The sequence below is a fragment of the Carcharhinus amblyrhynchos genome, unplaced genomic scaffold, assembly GCF_965287045.1.
Source record: "Carcharhinus amblyrhynchos unplaced genomic scaffold, sCarAmb.v2.hapA scaffold_51, whole genome shotgun sequence".
Taxonomy (NCBI): domain Eukaryota; kingdom Metazoa; phylum Chordata; class Chondrichthyes; order Carcharhiniformes; family Carcharhinidae; genus Carcharhinus; species Carcharhinus amblyrhynchos.
The window spans coordinates 43,268-55,738 of NW_027649792.1; positions in this window are offsets into that span (position 1 = coordinate 43,268).

Sequence of the window (12,471 nt, forward strand, 5' to 3'; positions counted from 1 at the left end):
GAAGGGCCTGTTCCTACGCTGTAATTTTCTTTCTTTGTCCTTTTCGGCCCCATATCTAAGGAAGGATGTGCTGGCCTTGGAGAGGGTCCAGAGGAGGTTCACAAGAATGGTCTGGTGAATAAAAGACTTGATGCACAAGGAGTGTCTGAGGACTTTGGGTCTGTACTTGATGGAGTTTGAAAGGATGAGGAGGGGGATATCAATGAAACTTTCAGAATAACGAAAGGCCTGGATAGAGTGGATGTTGGGAAGATGTTTCCAATAGTAGGAGAGACTCAGGCCCGAGGGCACAACCTCAGAGGAAACAACAACAGTCTACTCATTCGTTGGAGCGAGCAGAGTGATGGTTGCACAGAGTAAAGGTAAGCGATTACCTTCGTAAAGATTTTCGCGGGCTTTTTAACTGTAATTCTGCTTTAAAAGTTAGACAGGAAGTGGGCCGCGGGGCTTTGTGGGAAGGGATTTTTTTTACCGCGCGAAGTATAAAAGGAGGATTACTGTAGACAGCGGGCAGCGTCGGGAGCGGGCAGCAGAGTGAGCTTTAAGGGCTTTAGAACATCGAACATAGAACATTACAGCGCAGAACAGGCCGTTCGGCCCACGATGTTGCGCCGACCAGTTAAAAAACAATGACCCTCTAACCTAAACCAATCCCTTTGGATCACAGGACTTGGGAGAAAAGGGCAAGGTACGTTTAAATTCTTAACTGTGTTTAGAAATCACTGGGAGACTGTGATGGAGGGACGTGTGATGTGCTGTTTCTGTATGATGTGGGAACTGGTGGACCCCAAGGTCCTTCCCAGTGACGGTGTCTACAGTAAGTGATGGTTTCTCGAAGAGCTCCAGCTCAAAGTAGACGAGCTGAACTCTGAGCTTCAGACACTGAGGCTCATCAGAGAGAGGGAGTGTAAACTGGATAATGGGGTACAAGAGTGACTCACACCCCCTAGACTGGCTAACTCTGAGGGTCAGGAACAATAGGGTGCTGCTGAGGGGAGGAAGGGTGAGAGGAAGGAGGGGGAAGTGGGGAGAAAGGAGGGGGGACCCAAAGGCCTCGACCTCTCAATCTGCACAACAGGTTTGAAGTTCTTGCTCCCAGTGTGGACAAGAATGAGGGCTGTAAGGTTGACGAGCAAACTGCCCAAGGTACAGTGGTGCAGAAACAGGACAAAGAGGAAGAAGTAAAGAGGAATGTAGTGGTAATTGGGGATAGTGTAGTTAGGGGGAAAGACACTGCCCTTTGTCACAATGATAAAGAATACAGAAGGGTATGCTGTCTGCATGGTGCTCGGGTCCAGGATGTATCATCTGGGCTGCAGAGGAACTTGGAGTGGGAGGGTGAGAATCCAGTCGTTGTGGTACATGTGGGTACCAACGACACAGGAAAATTGGGACCTCAGGATCTGCAGAGGGAGTACTCAAAGCTGGGAATCAAATTAAAAAGCAGAACCGACAAGGTGGTTATCTCTGGATTACTACCTGAACCACATGCAGATGGGCATAGGGTAAATAGGATTAAAGAGATGAATGGGTGGCTCAGGGATTGGTGTGGGAGGAATGGGTTTGAATTTATGGGGCATTGGCACCAGTATTGGGGCAGGTGGGTCCTGTTCAGATGGGATGGTCTTAGTCTGAAACGTGCTGGGACCAGAGCCCTGGCAAATCGTATAAGTAGGACTGTAGATAGGGCTTTAATCTAACTGGGGGGAGTGGGGGCGGGGGGTGGAAATTACAAAATCTAAAGTAAAGGAGAGGGTACGTGTGCAGGTAAATGTTGAGGATGTTCCACTAATAAAAGCAGTAGGGGGCATGAGAGAGGTCAGTCACATTTCTACAAATAAGGTTCAGATAAAGGCTGGTATAAAGACACTTTACCTGAATGCACGAAGCATTCGGAACAAAGTGAATGAGCCGATGGCGCAGATCAGCACAAATGGATATGATCTGGTGGCCATTACAGAAACGTGGTTGCAGGGTGACAGGGACTGGAAGCTGAATGTCCAGGGGTATCAGGTGTTTAGGAAGGGTAGACGGGAGGAAAAAGGGGGTGGGGTAGCTCTGCTGATTAAGGATAATATCAGGGCGGTGGTAAGGGAAGATATAGGCTCCAAAGAGCAAAACATGGAATCGTTGTGGGTGGAGATAAGGGACAGTAAGGGGAGGAAGACGCTGGTGGGTGTGGTCTATAGGCCCCCAAATAAAAACTTTGAGGTGGGGCGGGCTATAAACAAGCAAATAATTGATGCGTGCAGAAACAGAACGGCGATAATTGTGGGGGATTTTAATCTGCATATTGATTGGCGACCCAAGTCAGACGCAGTGGGCTTCAGGAAGAATTCTTGGAATGCTGTCGGGATAGTTTCCTTGAACAGTGTGTGATGGAACCTACGAGGGAGCGAGCTACCTTAGATTTGGTGTTGTGTAACGAGGCAGGTAGAATTAAGGATCTTCTTGTGAGGGATTCTCTTGGGACGAGTGATCATAGTATAGTTGAATTTCTCATGCAGATGGAGCATGAGAAAGTAGGGTCCCGAACCTGTGTCCTCTGTTTGAACAGAGGGGAGTACGATAGGATGAGAGTGGAATTGGCGAATGTAGATTGGGGGCGCAGATTGGTTGGTAGGACTGCTGAGGAACAGTGGAGGATTTTTAAGGAGATCTTTTTCGGTACTCAGCAGAAATATATTCCGATGGTAAAGAAGGACTGTAGGAGAAGGGATAACCAGCTGTGGTTATCGAAGGAAATAAAGAAGAGTATTAAATTAAAAGCTGATGTGTCCTGAGTGGCTAAAAATAGTGGGCAATTGGAAGATTAGGAAAGATTTAAAAATCAACAAAGAATGACTAAGAAGGTGATAAAGAAAGGAAAGGTAGAGTATGAAGCTAAACTAGCACTAAATATAAAAAAGGACAGTAAAAGTTTTTACAAATATATGAAGAAGAAGAGGCTGGCTAGAGTGAATCTTGGACCCTTGGAGGATGAGAGGTGGGATTTAGCGGTGGGCGATGAGGAAACGGCAGAGGTTTGAATAAGATTTTTGCCTCAGTCTTCACGGAGGAGGATACAAATAGTTTGCCGGATATTAAAGATAGAAGGATGGTAGAAGGTGAGGGCCTAAATGCGATTACTATCACTCGAGAGGTAGGGCTAGATAGACTAATGGGACTGAAGGTGGACAAGTCCCCAGGACCAGATGGAATGCATCCCAGGATTCTGAAAGAAATGGCAGAGGTGATAGTGGATGCCTTAGTGATTATTTATCAAAATTCGCTGGACTCCGGGTAAGTGCCTGAATATTGGAAAACGGCTAATGTTACACCGCTCTTTGAAAAAGATAGCAGACAAAGATAGCAGGGAAATTAGGAGAGCCAGAAGGGGTCATGAGAAGACCTTGGCGGGTAAGATTAAGGAGAATCCCAAGGCCTTCTATAAATATGTGAAAGGTAAAAGGATGAGAAGAGAAGGGATAGGACCTATAAAAGGTGAAGGGGGAAAGGTATGTGTGGAACCAGAAGAAATGGCAGAGGTGCTCAATGAGTACTTTGCCTCAGTATTCACGGTGGAAGCTGATCTGGGAGATTTTGCCACGGATTTGCAGCAGATGGAAAAGATTGAGTTTGTGGATATTAAGGTGGAGGATGTGTTAGAACTTTTGAATTCTATCAAGATAGATAAGTTGCCGGGACCAGATGGGATATACCCCAGGATACTGTGGGAGGAGAGGGAAGTGATTGCAGAGCCCCTGGCGATGATCTTTGCGTCGTCAATGGAGATGGGAGAGGTTCCGGAAGATTGGAGGATTGCGGATGTAGTCCCTATTTTCAAGAAAGGGAACAGAGATAGCCCGGGAAATTACCGACCGGTGAGTCTGACCTCAGTGGTTGGTAAGCTGATGGAGAGGCTTCTGAGGGACAAGATTTACGAGCATTTGGAGAGGTTTGACATGATCAGGAATAGTCAGCATGGATTTGTCAAGGGCAGGTCGTGCCTTACAAGCCTAGTTGAGTTCTTCGATAATGTGACTGAACACATTGACGAAGGAAGTGCCGTGGACGTGGTGTACATGGACTTCAGCAAGGCGTTTGATAAGGTCCCCCATGCAAGACTTCTTGAGAAGGTGAGAGGGCATGGGATCCAAGGGCCTTTGGCCTTGTGGATCCAGAACTGGCTTGCCTGCAGAAGGCAGAGAGTGGTTGTGGATGGATCTTTTTCTGAATGGAGGTCAGTCACCAGTGGAGTGCCCCAGGGATCTGTTCTAGGACCCTTGCTGTTTGTCATTTTCATAAATGACCTGGATGAGGAAGTGGAGGGATGGGTAAGTAAGTTCGCCGATGACACGAAGGTCGGTGGTGTTGTGGATGGTCTGGAAGGATGTCAAAAGTTGCAGCAGGACATAAATAGGATGCAGGACTGGGCGGAGAAGTGGCAGATGGACTTCAAAGCGGATAAATGCGTAGTCGTCCATTTTGGCAGAACCAACAGGATGAACGAGTATTCTATCAAGGGCAGGAGTCTTAGTAGTGTTGAAGAGCAGAAGGATCTTGGGGTCCGGGTCCACAGGACTCTTAAATCGGCCTCACAGGTGGAAGAGGTGGTCAAGAAGGCGTATGGTGTACTGGCCTTCATTAATCGAGGGATTGAGTTTAGGAGTCGGGAGGTAATGCTGCAACTTTATAAGACCCTTGTCAGGCCTCATTTGGAGTACTGTGTGCAGTTCTGGTCGCCTCACTATAGGAAAGACGTAGAAGCTATTGAAAGGGTACAGAGGAGATTTACAAAGATGTTGCCTGGACTGGGAGGCATGCCTTATGAAGTTAGGTTGAGGGAGCTGGGTGTCTTTTCCCTGGAGAGACGAAGGTTGAGAGGCGACCTGATAGAACATAGAACATAGAACATTACAGCGCAGAACAGGCCCTTCGGCCCACGATGTTGCGCCGACGAGTTACAAAAACAATGACCCACTAGCCTATACCAATCCCTTTTCGTCCATAAACCTATCCAGAGATCTCTTAAACGCCCCCAAACTAGACGCATTTACAACAGCAGCAGGCAGGGCATTCCAATCCCTCACCACCCGCTGGGTAAAGAACCTACCCCTGACATCCGTCCTGTAGCTACTATCCTATCTCTTCCCATCACTAAGGTGAACGTAACCGAATTGTGGTCACTATCACCAAAATGCACACCAACTTCCAAGTCTAGCACCTGGTCTGGCTCATTTCCCAGCACCAAATCCAATATAGCCTCACCTCTAGTTGGCCTGTCTACATACTGAGAAGTTTATAAAATGTTGAGAGGAATAGATAGGGTGGATTCTCAGAGGCTATTTCCCCGGGTTGAAATGGTCGCTACGAGAGGACACAGATTTAAGGTGCGGGGAGGAAAGTACAGAAGTGATGTTAGGGGTAAGTTTTTCACTCAGAGGGTGGTGAGTGAGTGGAATCGGCTGCCGTCAGTGGTGGTGGAGGCGAACTCGCTGGGGTCTTTTAAAAGACTTCTGGATGAGTATATGGGGTTTTATGGGATTGGGGGTTATAGATAGGTGTTGATGTGATCAGCGCAACTTGTGGGCCGAAGGGCCTGTTTGTGCTGTAGTGTTCGATGTTCTATGTTCTATCCAGCTTGTGAGAAACAGTTTACAGCTTATTTAAAATTTCCCAGTCAATTTATTGTTTATTCATTCTTGAGACTTGGGTGTTCTGGCCAGCCAGCATTTGTTGCCCATCCCCAGTTGCCCTTGCTGAGAGGGCAATTAAGTGTCCTGACCATGTAAGGGCGACAGATTTCCTTCCCTGGGACATTGGTGAACCAGATTTTCTTTTCCCCAAAAATCGACAATAGTTTTATGGTCACCAGTGGATTCTGAACTCCAGATATAATTATTTTAATCCCACCATTTGCCATGATGGGATTGGAACCCGTGTGCCCAAAACATTAGCTGAGTTTCTGTATTAATAGTCTAGTGATAAAACCATCAGTCCATCATACCCACATCCTGAGTATACAGACCCTGATTTCCAGTAATCGAGATACACCATTAGTCTGCAGACCATCCCGGATTGGATAGCATTAACTGGCTCAATCAGGGAATTTATATTCCAATAGGTCCAACTGATGGTTATCATAAAATCATTAACTAAGTCTCTCTGTCACTTTCTGTTTTTTGGTTTATCTCTGTCTCTATCTCTCTCTCTCTCTGTATGTTGTTCTGTGTCTCTTATTGTCTCTCTGCGTCTCCCTCTTTCTCCCTCTCTATACCCTCTTCCTCTGTCTCTCCTGCTCCCTTTTAATCTCACTCTCCTTGTCCCGCTCTGTCTCCATGTCCCTCTCCCTCTCTGTCTTTGTCCCACTTTTCTTATCTCTCTCGCTCTCTGTGCCTTGCTCTGCCCTTTGCTCTTGTTATGTATTTTATATCATATATTAATATTATATATTGGAGTACTGTGTGCAGTTCTGGTCCCCACATTACAGGAAGGATGTGGAGGCTTTGGAGAGGGTGCAGAGGAGGTTTACCAGGATGTTGCCTGGTATGCAGGGGAGGTCCTATGAGGAGAGACTGAGGGATTTGGGGTTGTTTTCACTGGAAAGAAGGCGGCTAAGAGGGGATCTTATAGAAACATATAAGATGATTAGAGGTTTAGATAGGGTGGATGGTGATAGCCTGTTTCCTCGGATGGAGAAATCTAGCACGAGGGGGCATGGCTTTAAATTAAGGGGGGGTAGTTATAGGACGGATGTCAGGGGCAGGTTCTTTACCCAGAGGGTGGTGAGGGATTGGAATGCCCTGCCTGCTGCAGTTGTAAATGCGCCTAGTTTGGGGGCGTTTAAGAGATTGGTGGATAGGTTTATGGACGAAAAGGGATTGGTTTAGATTAGTGGGTCAATGTTTTTTTTTAAAAATAAGACTGGTCGGCGCAACATTGTGGGCCGAAGGGCCTGTTCCGCACTGTAATGTTCTATGTTCTATGTTCTATGTCCGTTGTGTTCAGTCTCACTCTTTCCCATTTGTTCCTGCGCACTCTCTGTCTCTCTTTCTGTCCATTTCTCTCTTCCTCTGACTATTTACCTCTGCCTTCCTTTCTGTCTCCCTTTCCCTGTTAGTTGCCCTTTCCATTTCTTATTAAATCTTCCCATGTATGTCCCTGTCTCCATTTCTCATTCCCTGTTCATCACTCTCACCATTTCCCCCTCTCTCTACCCCCGTTTCTTTGGCTCTGAGAGAATCTCTCTCTCTCTGTGTCCTTTATCTGTTTGTCTCTCTCTGTCTATCTGTTTCTTTGCTTCTATCTGTTCAAAACTATTTCAACTTCTGTCTCTCTTCATGTCTTTGTGACCTTTGCTCCCTCTGTCAATCTTTGTCTCTCTATGAGGACTTGTCAGTTGAGGTAGTATGGGCGGAGATTAGAAATAGGAGAGGAGAGGTCACCCTGTTGGGAGTCTTTTATAGACCTCCTAAAAGTTCTAGAGAGGTTGAGGAAAGGATTGCGGAGACAATCCTGGTTAGGAGTGAAAGTAATAGGGTAATTGTTATGGGGGACTTTAACTTTACGAATATTGATTGGAATTGCTATAGTTCTAGCTCGTTAGAGGGGTCAGTGTTTGTACAAAGCGTGCAGGAAGGTTTTTTGACTCAGTATGTAGATAGGCCAACTAGAGGTGAGGCTATATTGGATTTGGTGCTGGGAAATGAGCCAGACCAGGTGCTAGACTTGGAAGTTGGTGTGCATTTTGGTGATAGTGACCACAATTCGGTTACGTTCACCTTAGTGATGGGAAGGGATAGGCATGAACCTCGGGTCAGTAGTTTTAGCTGGGGTAAGGGCAATTATGAGGCTATTAGGAGTGAATTAGGAAGCATAGATTGGACTAGGAGATTACAGGGACTGGGAACGTCCGAAATGTGGAGTTTGTTCAAGGAGCAGCTACTGCGAGTCCTTGATAGGTATGTCCCTGTCAGGCATGGAGGATTTGGTAGATCTAGGGAACCGTGGTGCACTAAAAGAGTTGAGTCGATGGTTAAAAAGAAAAAGGAGGCTTATGTTCGGATGAGATTTGAGGGCTCAGGTAGTGCACTAGAAAGCTTTAGATTGGCTAGGAGGGAGTTGAAGAGGGAGTTAAGAAGGGCTAAAAGAGAACATGAGAAGACTTTGGCTGATAGGATTAAGGAGAATCCTAAGGTGTTCTATAGGTATGTCAGGAACAGGAGGTTGGTCAGGGCAAGATTAGGGCCAGTTACAGACAGCAGAGGGAAGTTGTGTGTGGAACCGGAGGAGATTGGAGAAGCATTGAACCAATATTTCTCTTCGGTGTTCACGCAGGGGGACATGAATATAGCTGAGGAGGACACTGAGTTGCAGGGGTGTAAAATAGACAGTATTACGGTTGATAAGGGGGATGTGCTGGATATTCTTGAGGGGCTGAAAATAGATAAGTCCTCTGGTCCGGATGGGATCTACCCTAGGATTCTCTGGGAGGCTAAAGAGGTGATTGCAGAGCCTCTGGCTCTGATCTTCAGGTCGTCATTGGTCTCTGGTGTAGTCCCGGAGGATTGGAGGATAGCGAATGTTGTCCCATTGTTTAAGAAGGGGAACAGAGACTTTGCCGGGAATTATAGACCGGTGAGTCTTACTTCTGTTGTGGGCAAGGTTTTAGAAAAAATTATTAGGGATAGGATTTATAGTTATTTGGAGTGTAATGAGTTGATTAGAAATAGTCAGCATGGTTTTGTAGCGGGTAGGTCGTGCCTTACTAACCTTATTGAGTTTTTGAGAAGGTGACCAAAGAGGTGGATGGGGGCAAGGCAGTTGACGTGGTATATATGGATTTTAGTAAGGCGTTCGATAAGGTTCACCATGGTAGGCTTCTGCAGAAAATGCAGATGTATGGGATTCTGGGTAATCTAGGAAGTTGGATCAGGAATTGGCTATCAGATAGGAGACAGAGGGTGGTGGTTGATGGTAAATATTCATCATGGAGTTCGGTTACGAGTGGTGTGCCTCAGGGATCTGTTTTGGGGCCACTGTTGTTTGTAATCTTTATTAATGATCTGGATGAGGGTATAGTTGGGTGGATTAGTAAATTTGCTGATGACACCAAAGTCGGAGGTGTGGTAGATTGTGAGGAAGGGTGTCATAGTCTGCAGGGAGACTTAGATAGGTTGCAGAGCTGGGCCGAGAGGTGGCGGATGGAATTTAATGCGGAGAAGTGTGAGGTAATTCACTTTGGTAGGAGCAACAGATGTGTCGAGTATAGGGCTAACGGGAGGACTTTGAATAGTGTGGATGAACAGAGGGATCTAGGTGTATGTGTACATAGATCCCTGAAAGTTGGGAATCAAGTAGATAAGGTTGTTAAGAAGGCGTACGGTGTCTTGGCGTTTATTGGTAGGGGGATTGAATTTAGGAGTCGCAGCGTAATGTTGCAACTGTACACTACTCTGGTGCGGCCGCACTTGGAGTACTGTGTGCAGTTCTGGTCCCCACATTACAAGAAGGATGTGGAGGCTTTGGAGAGGGTGCAGAGGAGGTTTACTAGGATGTTGCCTGGTATGGTGGGGAGGTCCTATGAGGAGAGACTGAGGGATTTAGGGTTGTTTTCGTTGGAAAGAAGGCGGCTAAGAGGGGATCTTATTGAAACATATAAGATGATTAGAGGTTTAGATAGGGTGGATAGTGATAGCCTTTTTCCTCGGATGGAGAAAGCTAGCACGAGGGGGCATGGCTTTAAATTAAGGGGGGGTAGCTACAGGACGGATGTCAGGGGTAGGTTCTTTACCCAGCGGGTGGTGAGGGATTGGAATGCCCTGCCTGCTGCAGTTGTAAATGCGCCTAGTTTGGGGGCGTTTAAGAGATCTATGGATAGGTTTATGGACGAAAAGGGATTGGTATAGGCTAGTGGGTCATTGTTTTTGTAACTGGTCGGCGCAACATCGTGGGCCGAAGGGCCTGTTCTGCGCTGTAATGTTCTATGTTCTATGTTCTATGTTCTATCACTCTCACTGTTCCTTTCACTGCTCTCTCTCTCTCTCCCTCTCTCACTCTCTCTCCCTCTGTTACTCTTTCTGTCTTGGTGAGGCTGTTTGTTGTTTATAGTTTGAATGTCCAATAGGAAGAGTCTGGGATCTTGTTGTTGCAATTACTTCTGAGGGTGTAATGAGACGAATATTTCAGTCAAGGGATATTTGAGCAGAATTGTTAGCTGCTGTCTGAAGTGAGTCTGTGTCACAGCGTAAATGGCAGTGTTTGTACAACAACTCAAGAGTTGCAGCATGAAACCCAATTCCAGAACAAAATTAACTAACAATACCGACTTATAGCCCAAATAATCTATCCGACTACATATTGAATAAATCATTAACATTGACCATAACAGGATGAAATTGGCTGAGATAACAAACAGTAAAATGATGGATTTCCTTCGACCCTCCATCTCCGGGTCTCTGGGATTCTCCCCACTGTTGTGACACCGGAGTCTCCTGCGGGCTCTGCTGCTCACTAAAATGTGTCTGACAGTGAAAGCATTCAGCAGCAGAATCAGGATGAATGGGACACACGGGGTTAAAATGAAGTGGAGGAACTCAATTATTCCCCAGACCGGAGATTTCACAACATCCCATGCAACATCACAAAACCAGGGATCATTCACCAGCTGATATCCATTTAAAAACATAAAATACCAGAAAATGTTCTTCAAACAGCTCAGCACCGTCACTGTTCCCAGAACCACAGCCGCCGATTTCTCGCTGCAATATTTACTTTTCAGCTTGGGGCAGCAAATGGCCACAAATCGATCAAAGGTGAAAGAGACGGTGAACCAGACAGAACAGTCAGTGGCTGCGTAAAGCAGGACAGCGTTGATGTTACACACAGGAACCGACAGCAGGAAATAAAACTGTTCTCAATAAACAATGGGAATGTGTCTCAATGTAAGGTCAAGGATAACGACCAGCAGATCCCCCACCGACATGGCCACCAGGTAACTAGTAACACATTTGGACAGACCACAGTTTCTGTTTGTCAGTGTCACAATTGTGATTATGTTCACTGTTAGGAAGGAAGATTAAGATTAAAATTAGACATTAAAATTAGAAATCAGAGGAAGATGTGACCATTTAGACTGAGGATAGGTGAAAATAAAAACAATGTCCACACACACAAAATAACTTTTTTCTAAAAATCCAGCTCGTCTTTTGGAGTGTAAGGGGAAAGAGGAGCATCCAGAAGAAACCCACACAGACACGGGGAGAAGCTCCAAACTCCGCACAATAAATGACCCAAACCAGGAATTGAACCCAGGTCCCGGACGCTGTGAGTCAGCAGTGCTAATCACAGTGTCACCATGCTGCACCATGGCGACAACACAATGGTATACATTTGGGAGAGAGTTTTCAGAGGAGTTCACAACACCGATCCTCACTCAACTACACGTAAATAGCCCTTCTACCTTGTGGGGGATTTGGAGGGTAAGAAGGCTGAGGGAGTAAACCCTGACAGAAATCCCTGTAGATGGTAATCAGTCAGACAGCTTACTGACAACCCCTGCAGCAGAACTGGTACCAAACAGTGCTGGTTCACCCTTGCCTCTGACTCATACTAACAGTTGACAGAGGGAGATCCCGATGCCTTGACAGCACAGAATCTCTATTGTATTTACCCTGGGCTGTACCCTGGAGAGGAGGCCACAGCATTGTTGCCAAATTAGTACAACACAGGAAGAAATGGTAATTTCACACCCGGTTGGCACAGGACACAACTACCAGGGTTTGCTTTCAAGTGTTTGAGAAAACTTCAGTGTTCAGTGAATAGTGACCGTCCATAATTCCCAGTGGGTTTGCTGCTGCCCCACTGTGGTCTACTGGACCAGTGAAGGTCAGTGAGTCCTCTCTTAGAACATAGAACATAGAACATAGAACATTACAGCGCAGAACAGGCCCTTCGGCCCACGATGTTGCGCCGACCAGTTACAAAAACAATGACCCACTAGCCTATACCAATCCCTTTTCGTCCATAAACCTATCCAGAGATCTCTTAAACGCCCCCAAACTAGACGCATTTACAACTGCAGCAGGCAGGGCATTCCAATCTGTGCACCTGGTAAGAAAAACTCAACAAAGGCCATTACCAAAGGAAAACCAAGCAGCCTGCCATAATGACAATCATCCAGTGAGAATGATATCCAATAATATGAAAGACATCAAAAGACATCATGGCACGAATCAATTCCAGCCTCCCAGACTGCCTTGATCCACTGCCATTCATCTACCTCCTCAACAGGTCCACACACGCCATCTCCCTGGCCCAACAGTCAACCCTGTAACACAGACTCATGTTTATCGACTATAGCTCAACCTTCAACACCATTATTCCTACTAAACTCACATCCAAATCCGTGGCCTGGGACTCGGCTTCTCCCTCTGCAGTTGAACCTCTAACCCACAAGCAGCAATAAATAGGGTGAGGCAACAACATCCC